The sequence below is a fragment of the Prunus dulcis genome, chromosome 8 (genome assembly GCF_902201215.1).
Source record: "Prunus dulcis chromosome 8, ALMONDv2, whole genome shotgun sequence".
Taxonomy (NCBI): domain Eukaryota; kingdom Viridiplantae; phylum Streptophyta; class Magnoliopsida; order Rosales; family Rosaceae; genus Prunus; species Prunus dulcis.
Genome location: NC_047657.1, coordinates 1242097 through 1261898, shown reverse-complemented (window position 1 = coordinate 1261898; position 19802 = coordinate 1242097). Strand labels below are relative to the sequence as shown.

The following is a 19802-nucleotide window of genomic DNA, read 5'->3' as shown; positions in this document are numbered from 1 at the left end:
TTCTTCGGATACTTAGATATTTGAAGTCTGCACCAAAAAAATGACTTATGTTATCAAAATATGGTCATCTGAATATTAATGGTTACACATATATAGATTAGGCTAGAAGTATAACAGATAGGAAATCCACATCCAGTTACTTCACATTCGTGGTTGGTAATTTGGTTACATGGAGGAGCAAGAAATAGAAGGTGGTCACCTTATCCAGTGTAGAAGCCAAGTTTAGATGTATGACCAAAGGAATTTGCGAACTCATTTGGTTAAAGCGGTTGCTTACTAAACTTGGGTATAGACCTACATCTGTAATGAATATCTTTTGTGACAACAAGGCTGCAATAGCTATTGCACATAATCTAGTTCAACATGATCGCACCAAACATGTTGAGGTAGATCGACAGTATATCAAACAGAAGCTCAAAGCTAAAGTGATTCAATTTCCTTTTGTAAAGTTCAAGGATCAATTGACGGATATTTTGACAAAGGCAATTTCCAATAGGGCGTTCCACAATTTACTAGACCAGTTGACCATTGGGGACATCTATGCACCAACATGAGGGGAAGTGTTGGCGTGACTTGTGGACCATTGACTTTCTTTCCTTACACACCAAGGATTCCCATTATAATTATATTTAATTTACTTTAATTCCTGATTTCCTACTGTAAATAGAAACATGAATTCATTATTTGCTTGGCCACTAGGGCTCCATTGTATTATAAATATGACCTCCTACAAGGAGAGGAACATACAGAAAATTCTCGCAAACAAATATTCTCATATTAGGCTTCATATTTAGCAAATACAAGTCTTTTTGTAAACACCAATATCCAATGCCCATAGTTTTTTTTTTTAATAGTGAAGTCACTTAACCTTTGGTTGAGAAAACTAGTTATCAAAGAAGACAATTGTCTTTTTCAACTTTTCCATTACATATTAACCCAATATTCTCTGCATTTCTCTGCATTTGCGTTAACTTGAAGCTAATAACCATGACCCTCTGCATTTCTCTCAAAATCAACCCAATATTCTCTCTAGTGAAGACTTTAAACTCATAAATGTTATCCCTAAAACGATCATAAATATCCCTAAGACTGTCACAAATGTTATCCCTAAAACAATCTCAAATGGTATTCCTAAAATAGTTATGAATGTTGTCCCTAAACCAGTGATAAATGTTGGTAGTGAAATTTTCCACAGGATGAAGGAAATAGCTGGGTTAGGTTCTAGCCAAGAAAATAAAGTTGAATTTGGTAAAGATTCGCTAAGTTGAAACAATCTCTCAGGCCATGGTTTGGAAGATTTACTAAGTTCATGTAGAATTTTGGATACACTCAAAGTAATTCAGACCACACCATGTTCTTGAAGTGTGATGGAGGAAAAATCATTGCATTAATTGTTTATGTGGATGACATGGTCGTAAGTGGGGCACAACATAGGAGAGCAACATAAGCTACAAAAGTATTTGTCTTAGGAATTTGAGATGAAGGATTTAGGTGCTCTGAAATACTTCTTCGGAATTGAAATAGCAAGGTCAAAAACTTGTATTTTTCTGCCTCAAAGAAAGTATGTGATGGATCTACTCACTGAAATAGGAATGTTAGGATGTAAGCTTGCTGACACACCTATTGAGATGAAACACTTCACACGGGCCGTTTGCCAACCAATAAGGAACAATACTAGCGCATTGTTGGAAGGTTGATATATTTGGCACATACAAGATCAAATATTGCATATGTTGTGAGTGTCGTTAGTCAATTTATGCAGTTAATTCGATAATAAGATACTTAAAGTCAGCCCCTGGAAAGGGATTAATGTTCTCAAAGAATGGAAATCTTGAAGTTGTTGGATATACAGATGTTGATTGAGCTAGTTCCATTACAGATAGACACTCTACATCATGTTATTTTACATTTGTTGGAGGTAATTTAGTCATTTGGCTAAGTAAAAAAAACAAAATGTGGTTCGGTCTAGTACAGATCAGAATATCGAGGTATGGCTCAAGGAGTTTGTGAATTATTGTGGATAATAGGACTCTTGACAGAATTGAGTTTTAAACCAGAGAAGGCCATTCAGTTACATTGTGATAACAAGTAAGTGATCGATATTGCTCATAATCTAGTTTAACAAGATCGAACAAACATGTGAGGCGGATAGGCATTTCATCAAAGAAAAAATTAAGAACAAGATTATATGCCTACCCTTTGTCAAGTCAGAAGATCAGTTAGCAGATGTCTTGACAAAAGCTGTCTGTGGATGAGTGTTTTATGACTTACTTACCAAGTTGAGTATTGGTGATGTGTATGCACCAACTTAAGGAGGAGTGTTAACATGAGTTAACCTACTAAATCAAGAAGATTTATTTCCTAAGTTAATTAGGTGATTTATTTTCTTGTTTCATATAGTTGACACATCCTTATATAATTAGGAGATATTCTCCTAATTAATTTCTGTATGTATTTTTTTATAAAACACCATTATAAACTCCTATATATACCTTTTTACAAAGAAAAATACAATAAACTTAAAGTATTCAAAATATATTCATATTTTATCACTTTGTGTTAAATGCATGGCACAATATCATAGGCTTGGTGACATGACATGTCAATAAAGGCCGTACGAAATTAAGGTCTACCACTCCTTTGAAAATTACAAAACGTGGCTGCCATGCATGAATGAAGAACGCAGAATATCATATACAAATGGTTGTCATGCATTGCTGAAGAACACAAATGGCTGCCATGCATGAATGAAGAACGCAGAATATCATGTACAAATGGCTGGCATGCATTGCTGAAGAACACATAGAATCGTTCACAAATGGCTGCCATGCAAAGGAGAGGTTATAGAAAGACTTGGATTAATTTGAAACGGTCACGTAGTAGAGGTCAAAAACACTCAATTAAGATTCTTTGTAACTCCCGCCTTTGAGTGCAGTTTGTGTTTTGTTCGCAAGTCTGTAATGAGCTTTGTCCGTTACCCATCTAGAGCTCATTGAGAGAGAGAGAGAGAGAGAGAGAGAGAGAGAGAGAGAGATTCTCGTTTTTATTATTTTTTTGGGGGACGGGAAGAAAGGGAAAAGCAACCCAACTCCACAGTAAATCAGCCATTCTGCCTGCAGCGTGTTCTTCTTTCTTATTATTTTGGTTGGGGATCAGCATGCTAAGGGACTTGCAAATATTTTACGGCTTTATATATGTAATTTTACAAAATTACCGGCTTTTATATGCATATTTTTTTAGATTCACTATTATACCCAATACAGGAACCAAAATTATAAAAATACCTTATATAAAATTAACTTTAAAAATACACCCAAAATTCATTTACAACATAAAAAAGAGACTTTAAACTTCTTATAAATTACAAAACTGTCATCGATTTCTTTAAACAAACCCAACCCCAAAACCTCATTGAAAAAAGAAATTTTCTATTTAAACCCCGCACTTCTCTTTGTTCACCCCAATACTTAAATCATTAAGCTGTAAGTTTTATTATTGTGTAAAAAGACAAAAAAGGTCATCTAACTTAATAATTAACCCTAGTACATCTATACATACACCTCACCACTCTTCATATTAAGTTTTAGAAACCTCCTTCCATCTTCTTGTTTACGAACTCTCTCTCTTCCCCTCTCTCTCTCTCTCTCTCTCTCTCTCTCTTTTTCTCTCTCTCAACAAGACCCAAGTGTTAGAATTCCAGTTACAGTTCTGGGAGAGAGGTAAAGTTGTTCTCTTTCTCTAGAAAGTATTAAATTTCGGATTTGGAGTTTCATTTATTTGTATTTTTTTTTTTTTTGCTGGGAACAAAGAAAATTGTGGGGTTTAAATAGAAAATCTCTTTTAGTTCTTATTTTTTCAGTTTGAGTGTATTTAAGGGTAGTTTGGAAAGATTGTGGGTTTTCTTAGAAATTGTAAATTTTAAATTAAAAATTAGGGTGAACTAAGAGAATATGAGGTTTAAATAGAAAATTTCTAAAAAAAACTCGAAACAATCAATAAGACATCAAAGTAATTTAATAATCAAAATTAAATTTAATAAACCAACTTTCATTTTTAAATTTTTTTAACTTTATTTATAAAAATTAAATTATATAAAATTTATTTATATCATTAATGCTAAAAATAATATATGACTAAATATCTCTTCTTCTTCTTTTCATTTAAACTGCCATGAACAAATATATATATCTGGGAGAATACATCGTCGTACGGAAAGGTAAGCATTCAAATTGTAACACTTATTTTATTCATAAATATTACATTTGTGATGCCAAGAGACACTTTTATAAAGGTCTCCTCCTGGCCAGATGTAATACAACATAACCATTTCTATAGATATAGTTACTCTCCCACGCCAACACCCATTTCTATGGCAGAGCCTTCAGCTGAGGTCGAAGCCTTAACTCATCCTTTATTAGCTGGGTTTGGTTTGATTCAAATCATCCCTTCACCTGTTAAAACAAGAAAGATTACAGAAAAATTAACCAGAAGAAAAGAAAAACGTAAAACTAATTAAAGAAGAAGAGGAAAAATATATAAAAAGAGATATTATGTGTATATCTTGTCGTACCCATGCTTTTAAGGAAGAAGTAGACCTCCAATCAAAGTTTCAAAGTCTGCTGCCTCTCCATATGTGATCTATTTTCCTGAGAAAATAGGCACACACAGATGAACAAAACAGACCGTCAACTGATCATGGCGGAGCTTCTAGGCTGCTGCAGCGAGGAACGGAGGGCATGGCCTCTATTTATAGCGGCTGTAAAGAGAAATGGAGATCAGCATGGCAGATACGTAGCAATCATGCAGAGGGCCGTGGCAGGAGATTGAGAAACGTGTGCAGTTTTAAAAGCTTGTAGCAGAGAAACAAGCACAACGGCCTTTCTTTTATTGAAAATGGAAAGGAATTAGAAGAAACTGGAAGTGGTGGTGGAAGGGGGGACGAAAAAGCAAGTGGGAGCCACTGGTTTTCAGCTTGAGATTCTGTCTCCACAGTGTCGCTGTGCAGGACTTGGCTAAATACTATAAATCTCATAAGTAATGGGCTTGTAGCTCAAGTAGGTAAGAGTTGGCACACACAAAAAGCTTTGAATAACTGACTTTTTAAGCAAAAAAACTCAATTAGTTATCCCTCCTACACCCATGTGTTCGAAAACAAGGATTATACAAATGAAGAAATTATTCTTTACCCTAGAAAATGAAAAATGTATCGTAAAAATTTCGACTAAAACTATAAAGAAAGTTGACTAGAGAGTAACAAATAATACATACCTTTGGTAAATCATTGATTCCAAAGTATGTTGTTCTTATGGACAATCTTTATATCTTTCGTAACCCATGCTTTTAAGGAAGAAGTGACCTCCAATCAAAGTTATAGTCTGCTGCCTCTCCATATGTCTATTTTACTGAGAAAATAGGCAAGATGAACAATAACAGACCGTCAACTGATCATGGCGGAGCTTCTAGGCTGCCAGCGAGGAACGGAGGGCCCTCTATTTATAGCGGCTGTAAAGAGAAATGTAGCAGCATGGCAGATTTTACGTAGCAAACAATCATGCAGAGGGCCGTGGCAGGAGATTGAGAAACGTGTGCAGTTTTAAAAGCTTGTAGCAGTGAGAAACAAGCACAACGGCCTTTTTTAAAAAAAACTTGTTATTGAAAATGGAAAGGTAATTAAGAAGAAACTGGAAGTGGTGGTGGAAGGGGGGACGAAAAAGCAAGTGGGAGCCACTGGTTTTCGCGTTTAATTTGCAAGGGTTGTATATTTGATTCTGTCTCCACAGTGTCGCTTCTATAAAAATAAATAAAAATAATTATGTGTAAAAATTAATAACACAATAATCATTTAGGACTTGGCTAAATACTATAAATCTCATAAGTAATGGGCTTGTATTGTAGCTCAAGTAGGTAAGAGTAGGCGTTCCTATTATAAAAAATTTAAATATAAAAATAAACCATGAAAAATATGCACACACAAAAAGCTAAAAAGTTGAATAACTGACTTTTTACTGTAGCAAAAAAATTAATGAATTTTTAGCTCAATTAGTTAAGAACAATCCCTCCTACACTTAAGACCATGTGTTCGACTTTTCTGTCCTTTAATTTTAATTGATGTGACAATCTACCTCATTTGTCATATAAACTAGTATAGGAATGTGGTATACAAATGTGGTAAGAGTAGCATTATTCTTTATGATTATAGATATGAAACAAGGAATTTTTTTTTATTATGGATTTTTAGAAGAAAAAAAATGATTATGCCTAGAAAATGATTTTTTAAAATGTATCGTATGGTAAAATTTCAAAAAGAGAAATTATGAATTAAATTGAAATATAGGAAATTTGAACTCTTAAAACTATGATCAACAATTTAAATTGAAAGTTGACTAGAAAGAGTAACAAAAAAAATTGTTAATACATACCTTTGGTAAATCATTGATTCAATGTTTGAGCAAAGTATGTTGTTCTTATCACTACTAGGACAATCTTCCGCTTCATCTTCCCCTTCAAACACCGTGGAAACTTGCATCATTTCCTTTACGGAAACAAAAACCTATAGCATAGCAGATCAAGGTATGACTTGTTTGTCCACAAACAAACCAATTCACGGTCCCTTTTATTTATAAAGAGGAAGAGTCTAGAACGCCAGTTTTGAAGAAGATGAGTAATTGAATATGCGTGTAGGGTTTGCTTTTGATGTTATCTAGTCTCGGTTTCTCCAAGCATGTTTAATAAGTGTTTCTTGATCATTACGTGGACCCGTTTAGACGTTACTAGATGCTTAACTCAAACTTTATCTATATTGTTAACTATTAGGGCCCCTATTGGTAGGAACAAAATTTAAAATAAAAAAATTGCAACCCTTTGGGGTTATCCTGCACTTGAAAGAAGAAGCTAAAAAAGGAATAAATATATAGTTTTTCTATTTAAACCCCACACTTTTCTTTGTTCACTCCAATACCTAAATCATTAAACTCTTAAGTTTTATTATTGTGTAAAAAGACAAAAAAGACATCCAACTTATTACTTAACCCTAATACATCTATATACACACCTCACACTCCCAATCTTCATATTTGATTATGGTAACTTATATGAGAGCAATTTTCCTGGGCCTTCCTGTTTCGATTGAATAATAAAACAAATATTTGATCAAAGGAAACCTTTTTATTTTTATGGACTCTTCATCTTCTTCCTCCGGCTTTCTAATCACCGATTAGAGTTCAAATTAGAGTTCGATTGAAAAACTCATCGATTAGAGTTCAAATGGCTCACAATCCTTTCAGAACTTCAACCAACGATAAAGCCCAAATTGGCACTCTTCCAGGGTCTTAATAATAAGACAAGTCAAAGATAATTAGAATTTGGGAGAATAGGAAGAATAGAAACAGACCTAATTGCCAAAGAAATAGTTGGCCATGATTTTAATGTGAATGAAGTTGAAAGATCCAAACAAGAGTTCAACAACCATCAACAAACGATTTACTACTGCTCCTCAACTTCCCAATGGTGGCAGCGGCTCCTTTCGGATGGATAGAGGAAGAAGATTAATAGGCAAGTTTTTAATTTTAATTTTTAATATATATTTTTTTGTTACAATATTGAACTCAACTTATGTATCAATTTAACTATGTTTTTATAATACTATGAGATTGAGGTGAACTTAGAGCATGTCCACCCCAAAAGGCTAATTCTAAGAACAAGTCCACCCCTGCACTAAAACCGGGCAAAAGGCCCCCCATTCGAGCCCAAAAGGCCTCCAGCACGCGAGGAGAAGCCTGGGCAAGCGATGGGTCCCACCAACCTGGGCTAGCCCAAGGGCAAAATCTGCATGGGCTCAAGACTGAAGATGCTGACGTCAGCGACCGTAATTTCAAATTTTTTTTATTGTTGGCTAGTGAATTTCACGCGCCAACGGTAAAAAAATTTGACTTTTGCTCGCTGGCGTTAGCACTGACAGGGCCTAACGGAAAAATGCCACTTGGCGCTCTCTGGGCGCTGCGATGGTTTTTTTTTCCAGAAATCCAACGGCCCTCGTTTTTTTGGCAAAAAAAAATCCAAAAAAATTAGAATTTTTTTTTTTAAATACCAAAGAATACTGTAATTTTTCCCTATAAATACCTATCAATTGTATTCACTTTTCACACCAAATCTTCATACAAACTCTTCACCTTCCAATTTTTTTTTTCCATTCCACTCACATTTAAACAAATGGCCTCTTCTGTCGAAGCCGGAGGCGCTTGGACTACTGTGGAAGATATTGTGTTGTGTGAGTCTTGGGTGAAAGTTAGTCATTGCCCTATAGCAAGCAATGAGATGAAGTTAGCCATATGCTGAAAGATCCGGTTCGACTCGGACGGAAATGGTGTTACAGTCCAGATGGAAAATTTTGAATAAAGAGTTAGGGAAATGAAGGGATGCCTTGGCAAAAGCGAAGGGCAACATTCGAAGCGGTCAAAATCTTACCGATAAGGTAAAATATTTATAATTCTCGTTTCATTCAATTTAATGTAACTTTTTTTTTCTAGCATATATTTTTTTCTTGCATTTCTAATTTATTTATATTTTGTTGCATAATCTTTTTTTTTTTTTTTTTGCATTTGTAAATTGTTTATATTTTCTTCCATATTTATTTTTTTCTTGCATAATCATTTTATTTCTTGCATTTCTTGTTTATATTTTGTTGCATAATCCAATTTTTTTCTTGCATTTCCAAATTATTTATAGTTTCTTCCATATTCATGTTTTTTTGTTGCATTTTTTTTTTTTAATAGATAGTACAAGCACAAATGTGGTTTAGTGCCACGGGGCAAGGAAAAAAAAAGTTTCCAGAGTCACCAATGTTGGGAAATTGTGAAGAATTGTTCGAGATTCAAAATCATTTGCACTGCTTCACCGGTTATGATGAATGAGACGCCGCTTCACGATTCGCCGGCAACCGATTCGCCATTGGACTCCCCAATGGATCAAGACTCACCACTCCCACGTGCACCGAGACCTATTGGGAGAAAGGCAGCAAAGGCGAAGAAAGGGAGCACTTCGAACAATGAATGTGCACAATTTTTGGAGCAAGTTGCTAAGAATAGTGCACTGAGAATTGAGAGAGACTTGAAAAGAGAATAAGCGAACAAGGCACAACATGAAGTATTTGCAATTGAAAGGCAGCAAGCACAAGAACAAGACATGGAGGATAGAGAGATGAAAATCATGGCCATGGATACCACTCATATGTCTCCTGAAACAAAGTCCTATTGGAAGATGAAACGAAGGAATGTGATGAGAAGAAAACTTTTCCATGACGACGGACCAAGTAATACGAATTGGTTAAATGATCAAAACCATTAGGTTGGATTGAAAGATTTGCCATATGTATTAAGAATTGTTGTAGTGTTTCTCTTTTATTCAATAAAGAAAACATTAAATAATATGACTATTTATTAAAAATATTTGCACATGAAAACAAAGATTAATTGAAAACAAACCTTATTTTATTGCAAACAACACACAAAACAAAGCATTATTAAAAGCATAATTAAAAACAAAGCATAATTCCAAACACACCACACACAAAATAAAACATAATTAAAAACAAAACATAATTCCAACCACACCACACACAAAATAAAGCAAACTTGAAAACAAAGCATTAATCTTGACTTCATCCATTGTGATTACCTTTCATCTCCCACAAGTGCTCGATCAAATCAACTTGACGCCTCTCGTAAACATAAGAAGATTGCATTTCATGGTAACGATCAAGCATGGGGTTGTTGAATCAACCATCCCGAACTAACGGTTCGTGCTCCAATGGATGTCCATTTGGTCCAATCGGCCTTTCATAAATCCTTGTCAAGGCAGTGTTCATTGGATCCGATTCGAACACCTCTGGAGCACCATAATCATACTCATCCTCCACAATCATGTTGTGAAGGATGATGCAAGTCATAATAATGCTCCGCAGCACCTCCCCATCAAACATCCGAGCAACACCCGTAATAATATCCCAACGAGCTTGCAAGATACTGAAACACCTTTCCACGTCTTTCCTATAACCTTCTTGAAAGGCAGCAAAGCTTTTTTCCTTCTCAGATTGGGGATTCGGAATTGTTTTCACGAATGTTGTCCACCTAGGATAAATTCCGTTGGCAAGGTAATACACACCAGAGTATACGGTATCATTGATTTGGTACATGACCTGGGGGGAATGACCTCGCAATACATCGTTGAACACTGGGGATTGACCAAGTATATTGAGGTCATTCTGAGATCCGGCAACTCTGAAGAAGGCATGCTAAACCCAACAGTCGAATGAAGCTACAGCCTCCAAAATTATACTTTTTTGGCCCTTTCGATTCTCATAGTCTTCTTGCCAAGCAGTTGGGCAATTCTTCTACTACCAGTGCATGCAGTCAAAGTTTTCAATCATTCCTGGGAAACCTCGAGCCTCAGCTTTTTGTAGAAGCCTTTGCAGGTCCCTAGGCATAGGTTTGCGAAGGTACTCCCTCGTGTACAGATTTTCTACTGCATCACAGAATCTCACCAAGCACTCTAGGATAGTTGATTTTCCCATCCTTGCAATCTCATCCACCTGCTCTGCAGATGCCCCATAAGCAAGCATACGCAAAGCAGCTGTAAGTTTTTGCTCTGGGAGAAGACCCAAAACTCCAACAGCATCATACTTCTGAATGAAGTATGTGTCGTAATTACAAATATCATGCATGATTTTTTGGAACAAATGTGACTGCATTCTATATCTCTCTCGAAACTTAGAAACAGGATATAACGAATTTGGGATAAAATAATCTTCCAACAGATTCTTACCCCAAGACTGCCTACATCTGTCCACATTCGGGGCACGACGACGGTGGTGTTGCCTTGATTGATTAAGCATACACGTCGCTACAAGCATTTCTTCCTCTTCTTCATCGGCGTCCCGATCTTCCTCAGCACGTCTACGCCGAATTTCTTCCTCTTCTCGCTCTTGCCTCTCCAACACCCTCCTCAAGTTTGACATTGAGAGTAGAATGTGTTTTGTAAAATCTGAGAAATGAAGGAATTGATAAGATATGGTGTGAGAGATATGAGTTGATGGTGTAGTTTTATAGAAGGATTCAGAAGATAGAGATGACACATGGTGCAATTTTAGAGGGCGAAAATCTTATCTGAAATCTAATATTATAATTTTTTTTAATATCTGAAAATCTTATCTGACATGGGACACGTGGCGCAATTTTAAAGGGTAAAAATCTATCTGAAATATGAGATTATAATTTTTTTTTAAATATCTGAAATCTTATCTGACATGGGACACATGGCACAATTTTTGAGGGTGCAAATCTTATCTGAAATTTGAGATTATAATTTTTTTAAATAAATATCTGAAATTTTTATATGAAATAAGACACGTGGCAACCGAGAATCTCATCTGAAAATCTTTTCTGAAAAATAATGGACCCTTGGCAACCAAAAATCTTATCCGAAAATTTAATTCAAAAATTTTATCCGAAAATGTTATCTGAAATTTTATGTGATAATTTTATAATAAATAATGACATGTGGCAACCGAAAATATTATCTGAAGAACTTATCAAAATTAATGGTTTAAAGTATAAAAAAATAGAAAATAAAGTACAATGAATAGTATTGGCCCTTGCCCTAGCCTTAGCCTTTTGGGATGGAACCAAAAAAGGCAAGGTTGCCACTATTCACGTGAATAGTGGCAGCCTTGCCTTTTTTTGTTCCACCCAAAAGGTTAGGGCAATGGCAAGAAAATAAAAAAGAATATGCAACAAAATATAAACAATTTAGAAATTGAATTTTTTTAAAAAAAAAATTGTTATGTATTTTTAGGGAAAACATCCATTATTTTTTATTTTTTTTATTTATCGCTGACGTCAGCGCCTTCAGGCTGAAGCCCAGGCAAGATCTGCCTTTGGGCTTGCCCGGGCTAGTGGGACCCAGGCTAGTTCTCCTGCGCTGGAGGTCCAAACCCCACTTGGGGGGCCTCTTGCCCTGGCAAAATGGGCTGCGGTGGAGGTGGCCTTAGAATAGTAGGGGGCAAGATAACATGGTGTGGGGTATGGGGTGTGGAGTGTGGGGTTGAAGTTGATGAGTTTTTTTTGTATTTTTTATGCTAGGTGTCTATTTAGGGTTAGTTTAGGAAAATATTGTGATTTTCTTAGAAATTGTGAATATTTGAATTAAAAGTTGAGATGAATTTAAAATATGGGGTGAAGAAAGAGAAGTACAGGGTTTAAAAAACTCTAAATATAATGATAATGATAATTTGATTCTTCGTCGCCGTAGTAAATAAGCGAGAAAATAGAATTAACCTAGAAAGGTATACCTACAACATATTATCACACATGCATTTAACAATGGAATTTAAGGTAATCTACTGCTAACATATTATCTTAATTGGTTATATAGGCATGTGGCCTTAGCATGATGTTATGGGCGGGCCTCGACATGCTCGTTTTTGTAAGGGTAGGGGTCAGCCCTAAGGATTTAAAAAAATAAGACACATATTTGTAAATGCCAAGTATTATATGAACATTATTTTAGTTCACTCTTTGAACCAAAAGAACTTGTGGTTAAGTGTCATTAGGATTGTGTGCGAATTATATGGATTGTCAGTAATCATTTGCTATAGTGGCACTGGTTGAACCAGCGATAGAATTGTGTGAGGATTTAATAATGGATTTCCAATGCCTATTTGGTATAATAGAATCCCACTTTGTTAGAAGATGTTAGAATAGGCCTATCAAATAAAAGGGTAATTTTACAAGGCCAAATAGGCTAAAGTTAAATTCATGATTCGAGCTGTGTTTCAACTCATTTCATTTGAAATGAAGCTAAAGTTAAATTACAACTGTAAGAGAAAAAAAAAAATTAATAATTATAGACTTGTTCCAAGAAAGATGCCTATAAGTTCTTGAATCAATATCATATGCCCTCAATTGTTGCATGTGTCAATGTGGTAGTGCTAGAATAATATTTTAATTCCAAAATAAAAAAAAATAAAAAAATTTGTTTATGTTTACTTACACATACAATTAGTATATTAATGATAGTAAAAGAAAAAAAAAATCAATATAAAAACGAGACGAGACTTTAACGTGGTTCGGCAACCCCTACGTCCACGGAGAGCAAATCAAGCGTATTCTTTTCACTAAAAGCAAATCACAAATATACATGTCGCTAAGATCAACTAGGACTCCAAAATGGTCTAGAAATAGAATAGACGTGTGTCTAATGGGAATAAACTTTAAGAGGTTTTCTAGTAGTAAACCTCATCAAGTTTAAGGGTGCACACTACTGCTCATTGACCCTTCATCAAGTTTGTCTTGATTTCCTTCTGGCCTTGCCATCCTCTAAATTCGTCATGAAAAATAATATTTATTTTGCGGTTAAATGCCTAAACCTGTTAAATTTTAAGAACAAAAATGAGCATAGGAAGTTAAGGTCGATCCAGAAAAACAAAAGCACAAAAGATTAAAGAGAGGATATAAAATTTTGACGCGCTTACCCAACCAAGCTTCCAATCAAGCTTCAAGGACTGATGGCTCTCTCTCCATGCCTCTATTTCTCTTCAGTAATGGATTGCAGATAGGCCCAACCACTCAAAGAACCCATATGCCAATGTTGTTCGTGTGCATCAATGGTATTTTCTTTTTTTTCTTTTTTTGATACAAGCAATAGTGGGGTGAAAAGGGGACAATCGAACATATGACCTTATGCTCAAACTTTTATAATTCAATTACACGGAGAATTGAACCTAGAATCTACATTTCACCTCATCCCATCCTTTCCCTTGAGCTACGACTCATGGGCCCTCATCTTCATGTGTGTGTGATAACTGAATCTACTTATAGTATTTCAATTTGAACTTAATATTTCTGAAGAATGGCAACCATGAAAGCAAAACCAAGTATGATAAACACAGAAATAATCAAGTATATAACGAGACAAGAGAACCAAATCAATTCAAATTATCACTCAAGACAGTTTATTAGAAAAGAGTGTGAAATTATAACTCAAAGAATCAGCTCAACTTAAAAAAGATTGTCCGTCAACAAACCTTCGAAAATATATAGCACCAAGGAGACAAGTTTTCTGGTGAATCCCCAATCCGATACTTGAAATATTGAATATGAATCTCCATTGTCATCATCTTCGCATTCATCTTCTTCGCTGAGCAAGATGGGCTTCATCCCGAAAGCGTTATTTTTTTAGAAGAACGCTATGCATTCTATGTTAACGAAGGTGAACAATTGTGCGTTAGGAACTAAAAACGAGACTTGCATTTATAGTGATGTTCAAGAGGTAATACCATGGGCTAGAAAAACAACCATGTAATACTTTGGGGCTGATTTCCGTAAGGCGCACCTTGTTTTCATAGATGGTTTAATGGGAAAATCAGCGCCCTTAATAAATACATTGCTTCTTTTGGGGGATAATTTTTATTTTTATCTAATTAATTTATTGTTCGAAATTATTAGGGAGTAGGTAAATTGTATCTTTCATATGATTTCCATCCAAGGGCAGAACTATCAAGGGGCTATACTGGGCTTTAGCCTGGTGCTGAGTTTCACTTTAAGCTTAAATGTATAAAGAAATGCAATACAATTAAATATTAGCCTACTGCCTCATAGCCACACATAGCACTTTTTTTTTTCTCAGCCAACGGAAAGGGACAAGATCATACAAACATAACTTACAAAAAGATTAAAAAAAGGAAAAGTAAAATATTAGAACATTAAAATAACAAAACTTACACTTCTAGGAATATTGATTGGGCGTCAATATTCCGCAAAGACCAGTACATACAGTATCGTCTCTATATGTAGGGAATGGCAAGGTCTCAAGTCATTAAGTGTGGAGACACATCGATATGTGTGTAGGTGCTTGTAGAAGAATAAGTACACCGATCCAACACATAAGTTACAGCATGGAAGTCTTTATTCACATGTCAAGCTGGAACTCATAAATTGCAATGGTGCAAACTAATCCTTAGACCTGAGGCATCATAGATGTTTTGTGGCTATGTTGTTAATCTTTGAGGGCACTATACGGTCATGTTGAATTAGGCATAGCTTAAAGGTGCTCAACAAGATTCTTAATAGAGTCATGGAAGCAAATGAATGTACAACAAGGAATATCTACTCTCAGTAAAGGAGAGAGAATACTTCAAGATATGATTAGTCAAATCTCTACGCAGAGTAGTAGATAAGACTTGAAAGAAGAAGTCTTCAAATCTTACAAGGATAATCATATAAAAGGAATGATTCACATTAGGATATTGACAATCGGATTCCGTGATCTAATAATGTGAATAAAGAGTATTGACATAAGAGAAGGATTCAATTGCACGGTCATTCCAATTTGAATAGGTTCTTTCACAACGTCTCATTTAGCTATGATAAACGTGACTTGCTACTAGGCGACAACCATGGTTTGTGGATATCCTAAAAGGTTTCAATTAACCTTTATTAATAGGAAGAATTAAATTGTGGAATTTAATTCGTATATCATCTCTGAGGAGTTGAGTCAACTCACTACCTTGCTAAAGGGAACCTATGGATCTGCACACCCAAAGAATGTGATTAGAGGTACAAATGAGGAGAAATGAAATGAGGAGACACAAGTCAATGGTTGATAATCAAATGTCAAAGTCAACGGTCAAAAGTCAACATGTTGACCGGAGCAATTGACCAAAGTGAAATAGTTCGATCGGGTCAATTAAGTAAGACTATAATTATAATTTAATAGTTAAATTATAATTAAAAGATTAATTATGGAATTAATATTGACATACTGAAACATTAGATTGGGCTTTTAAATATGATTTAAAAGAAAATGGACAAAATAGCCCAAAAGGCTATTGGGCTCAAGGGATAGGTGGCATAAGATGACATGACCCATGGACCAAATGGAGCCCCAATTACCCACCCAATTTCCTTTTGTATTGTACTATATAAGCTAAGTGTTGGAGAAAACCTAGCTAGGGTTTTTGGTTTCCTACTTTGGTTGATGAGTGATCATCTTTGTATCTCATCTTCCATAAACCAAAAATTGGTTCAATCAAGAAGTAGACTAGCATCCATACTTCTTGATTGCCTTCTCTTCATCTCTAGGAGCATTTGGTGTGGTGAGATAGAGGACTCCAATCTTGGAGCCTTAAGGTGAAATAGTCAAAATCAGGAGAAATAAAAGGCCTTTCCAACAAAGGTGTTCATTCTTGAGAAATCAAGAAAAGGTCATTAAGGGTAAAGATCTATTCCCTTTTTATTTTTTCTATTTGTGTTCAAAGAGACTATGCTAAGATACTAGGTTTAAAATGAAAGACATTTAGCTCAACTAGTATAAACAAAATGAATCCGCCATTTAGAATGTTTTTGTTGTATAGGTTGCGGCTAAAGTTCCATTCTAAGCTTGAGTTGATCAAGGACAAATTCTCAAGAATAAAGTCAAACTTACATATTGACTTCAAATTTAAAAGCATTAGGATTGAATGGACCATGAATTGATCAATGCATAGGATATTTGTGTGCAACAACAACAAAGACAACAAGAAAGAGAAGGAACAAAATCATGTCAATGTCGTACATGATATAAAAGGAAAGCCAAAAACATATGGGAAAACCTATACAGCAACAGGGAAAACAAGCAAACATGAGGAAGAAAAGGAAGGAAAAACCTGTTGGATTGAAGTGCTTCTTTTGCAAGAAATTTGGGCACATGAAGAGAGAATATAAAAGATATAAGAAATGGCTGGACTAATAAACCATATGCCACCAAGCAAGGAGAAAAATGATCATGGATCAAATGCATTAAGTAGCTAGTATTTCAGTTTGTTTTGTTTTCCTTTTTGAGCTAGTTTATGTAGTTTGCATTCTTTCCATAGCAAGGAAGTTAGAATCATTCAGTAGGATTGTAAAATCAAACTTCAACTTGGAGTTTGATAAGTCTGTTTCGATTTTCAGCAATAAAGTTTGGTTGACAAAAAATTTGATTTGGTATATCAGTTCAACTACAAAGTTCCTAACAGTAGCATTATCGCATACACAAAATGGTCTGCATGGAGTGTGAAAGAATTTTCATGAAAAAGAAAAACAGTAAGGGAACACTTGACACATAATACTTGGAAAATCATTTAAAGCCAATTGCACACATTGGTTATTCTCTCAGGATCAACAAGGAAAATAAATAGACTGATGAGAAGCAAGAAAGCAAGCATTATTTTGGACAATTGCAGTAGACTGAGAATGTTTTAAGTAAGATAAGAGGATCACACACAAAGGATTGAGAAAAGAAATGAAAATAAAGTTACTGAAGAGGTATAAGTTTGAGAAATGTTGGATTCATCTCAAAGGTATAAGACTCAGTAGAAATCAAGACCAAAAAAATTCGAAAGATGGAACAAGAGATATTACTAGTGATCTGAAGCCTCATACAGTCAGTAATATATTAAATGCTTGCTGGACCTTCTTCACAGCCTTAATAATTAATTTGATTTATAGGTTGGATGGAAGATAAAGCTTTACTTTCTTGAATGAAGAATAAGTGAGAAGATTTTGTCTAAGATAATTGGATGGCTTAATTCAAGAAAGGGGAGAAGGAGATCTTTAATGAATCAAGTTCTTAGATAAAGGGAAGTCAAATCAAGTTTGGGATTGCAGGACCAAGATATAGTTTAATTATTTAAAGTAATGGAAACTGGATACAAGAATTGATTTCAAATCGCCTTCATAAAAGTTCTTGGAATTACTGAAAAAGATGGTTGTGAAGAAACTGCAAATAGAAGTTATGAGTCCAAGAAAACTGCAAGAAACAATGAGGAATTCTCGATACATATATGGAATAAGAAGCATTGTTTTTAGACTAGTGAAAATTTGTTCAAAGACAACTGCATCTCGTTATTCATGTGCAAGATAGGCAAGGAAATTAATGAACCAAAGAAGGTAATATAGAGCAAGGAATTTAGCACCATTGTGGACAATTGCTATAAACTTAGCATGATTTAAGCATTTGAATGGATCACACAATGAAAGAAATAAAAATCAAATGGAAAAGTAAAGTCTAGGGATAATTGGAATTTTCTCAGGTATCTAGAACTCACAAATAAACTTTCAAGCACTGGAATTCCTCTATATATATTATGAGTCGACACTTACAACTCTACCTTCTTGAATAAAGAAATAAGTAAGGAAATTTCCGTTATTAATAGATGGTTTCATTCAAGAAAGGGGAGAAGAGAGTTTTAAGAAAAGAAGTTAAAGAATTTAAAGTAAAGTTCAAGATGCTATAGAAAGTTTGGTCATATATATATATAGGTAAAGGGGTATTGGATAGCATGAAGGAAATCGCTAAGGAAATTGCACATAGGTGAACGGGTATAAGTCCTATTTACAGAAGAATATTGCTATGACTCTCAGAAGTTGATGCCTGCAGGTTATATTTTGGCTTGGTGGTGGCACTACAAATTTGAAATGTTCAAGAAGGATTTTATATCATATTTCAATATTACAGTCTGAGTTCATGCAAGATTACTTTGCATGCTATAAGACTTAATGTTTTGGTAACAGTATATTGGACTCAATATTTATTTGGTTGCAGAATGATAGCAGTATTGTAGTCTTTTGATCTAAGGCAACAGAAGAAAGATTGGTTCCCGGATACAGTTTAATGATCAATAAAAGAATTGCATAAGGGTATATACAATTAGGACAAATCTTAAAGTTTCCATGGTAGGCAAGATAAGCTGTAAGCAAGGATTGAAATATAAGCTGATACACCGATATATCGGTATTTTCAACTGTCGACACCTATACTGGGGGGGTAAGGCCATATCTTCCCCTGTATCGACGATATATCCCCGATAAGTGCGATATCCCAGATATTTTTCCGATATCCCCGATATTTCTCAATACACATAATAGAACCCAAAAAAATTTAGAAGTTTTGAAAGCAATTGAAGCAAATTGAAACCCAAAAATAGCTAATCCTTGCCCAGAACCCTATAATTTATTAATATGAAGAATCTATGCACAGTCCACTGCCCACATACCTCCAATCCATCAGAAGAGGACATGGCGATCAGTTTTGGATCTATGAGCATAGGAACTAGACCTAGTACTAACTCAAATGAATTTTATGATGGCTATGGTTATGTCATATTTGATTATAGTGGAACTAGTTATGGAGCTCAAGATGATAAAACATATTATGGACCTACTAGTTGGTTAATCCTAACTATCCCATGTATGGGAGGACAATAGGGAGCTCAAGAGAGACCTATGTGCACCATGTTCAAACATGGCTTACAAACTGCTCAGGTTACATGACTTGGTATGACTATTGTATGAATCTATATGGTTGTTCCTCATTATTTGAACCTCATAGGAGCTCTTCATTTATGTAGATGGACACTTATCTAAATTGTAATACAATGTTTAAACAAACTATGGATTTATGCATGGTTTATTCATTCTAATCAACATTTTATTTTTAAACTTTTCATTAACGTGCATTACATACCACTTATATTTCATCATATGTATATCTTATTATTAGTAAAGTTTGAGTTTTATTTGTTCAATACATTCATTGATAATGTACATAACATCTATGAAAGTTTTACACCAAAATTATGTGTTTCAATGCCTATATATGTCATTTTTGTTGATTTTTTTCCCGATACCTAAAACAATAACGATATATCCCTCGAAATATCCCTAAATTGGAGGGCCGATATTTTAATCCTTGGCTATAAGGACTGTAAAAGAGAAAACATTGAGGGCTTT

General features: G+C 34.8%; 2 long non-coding RNA genes across 2 annotated transcripts; both read right to left on the bottom strand.

Annotated features, from left to right (window-relative positions):
- Positions 1-4130: 4130 nt before the first annotated feature.
- LOC117637925 lies at positions 4131-4875 on the bottom strand. The gene is made up of 2 exons (XR_004587246.1): positions 4571-4875; positions 4131-4451 (listed from the first exon to the last, which is right to left on the bottom strand). It is a non-coding gene; the product is annotated as an uncharacterized LOC117637925 (long non-coding RNA).
- An 8266-nt stretch (positions 4876-13141) lies between these two features.
- LOC117637683 lies at positions 13142-14265 on the bottom strand. The gene is made up of 2 exons (XR_004587219.1): positions 13526-14265; positions 13142-13420 (listed from the first exon to the last, which is right to left on the bottom strand). It is a non-coding gene; the product is annotated as an uncharacterized LOC117637683 (long non-coding RNA).
- Positions 14266-19802: the final 5537 nt, after the last annotated feature.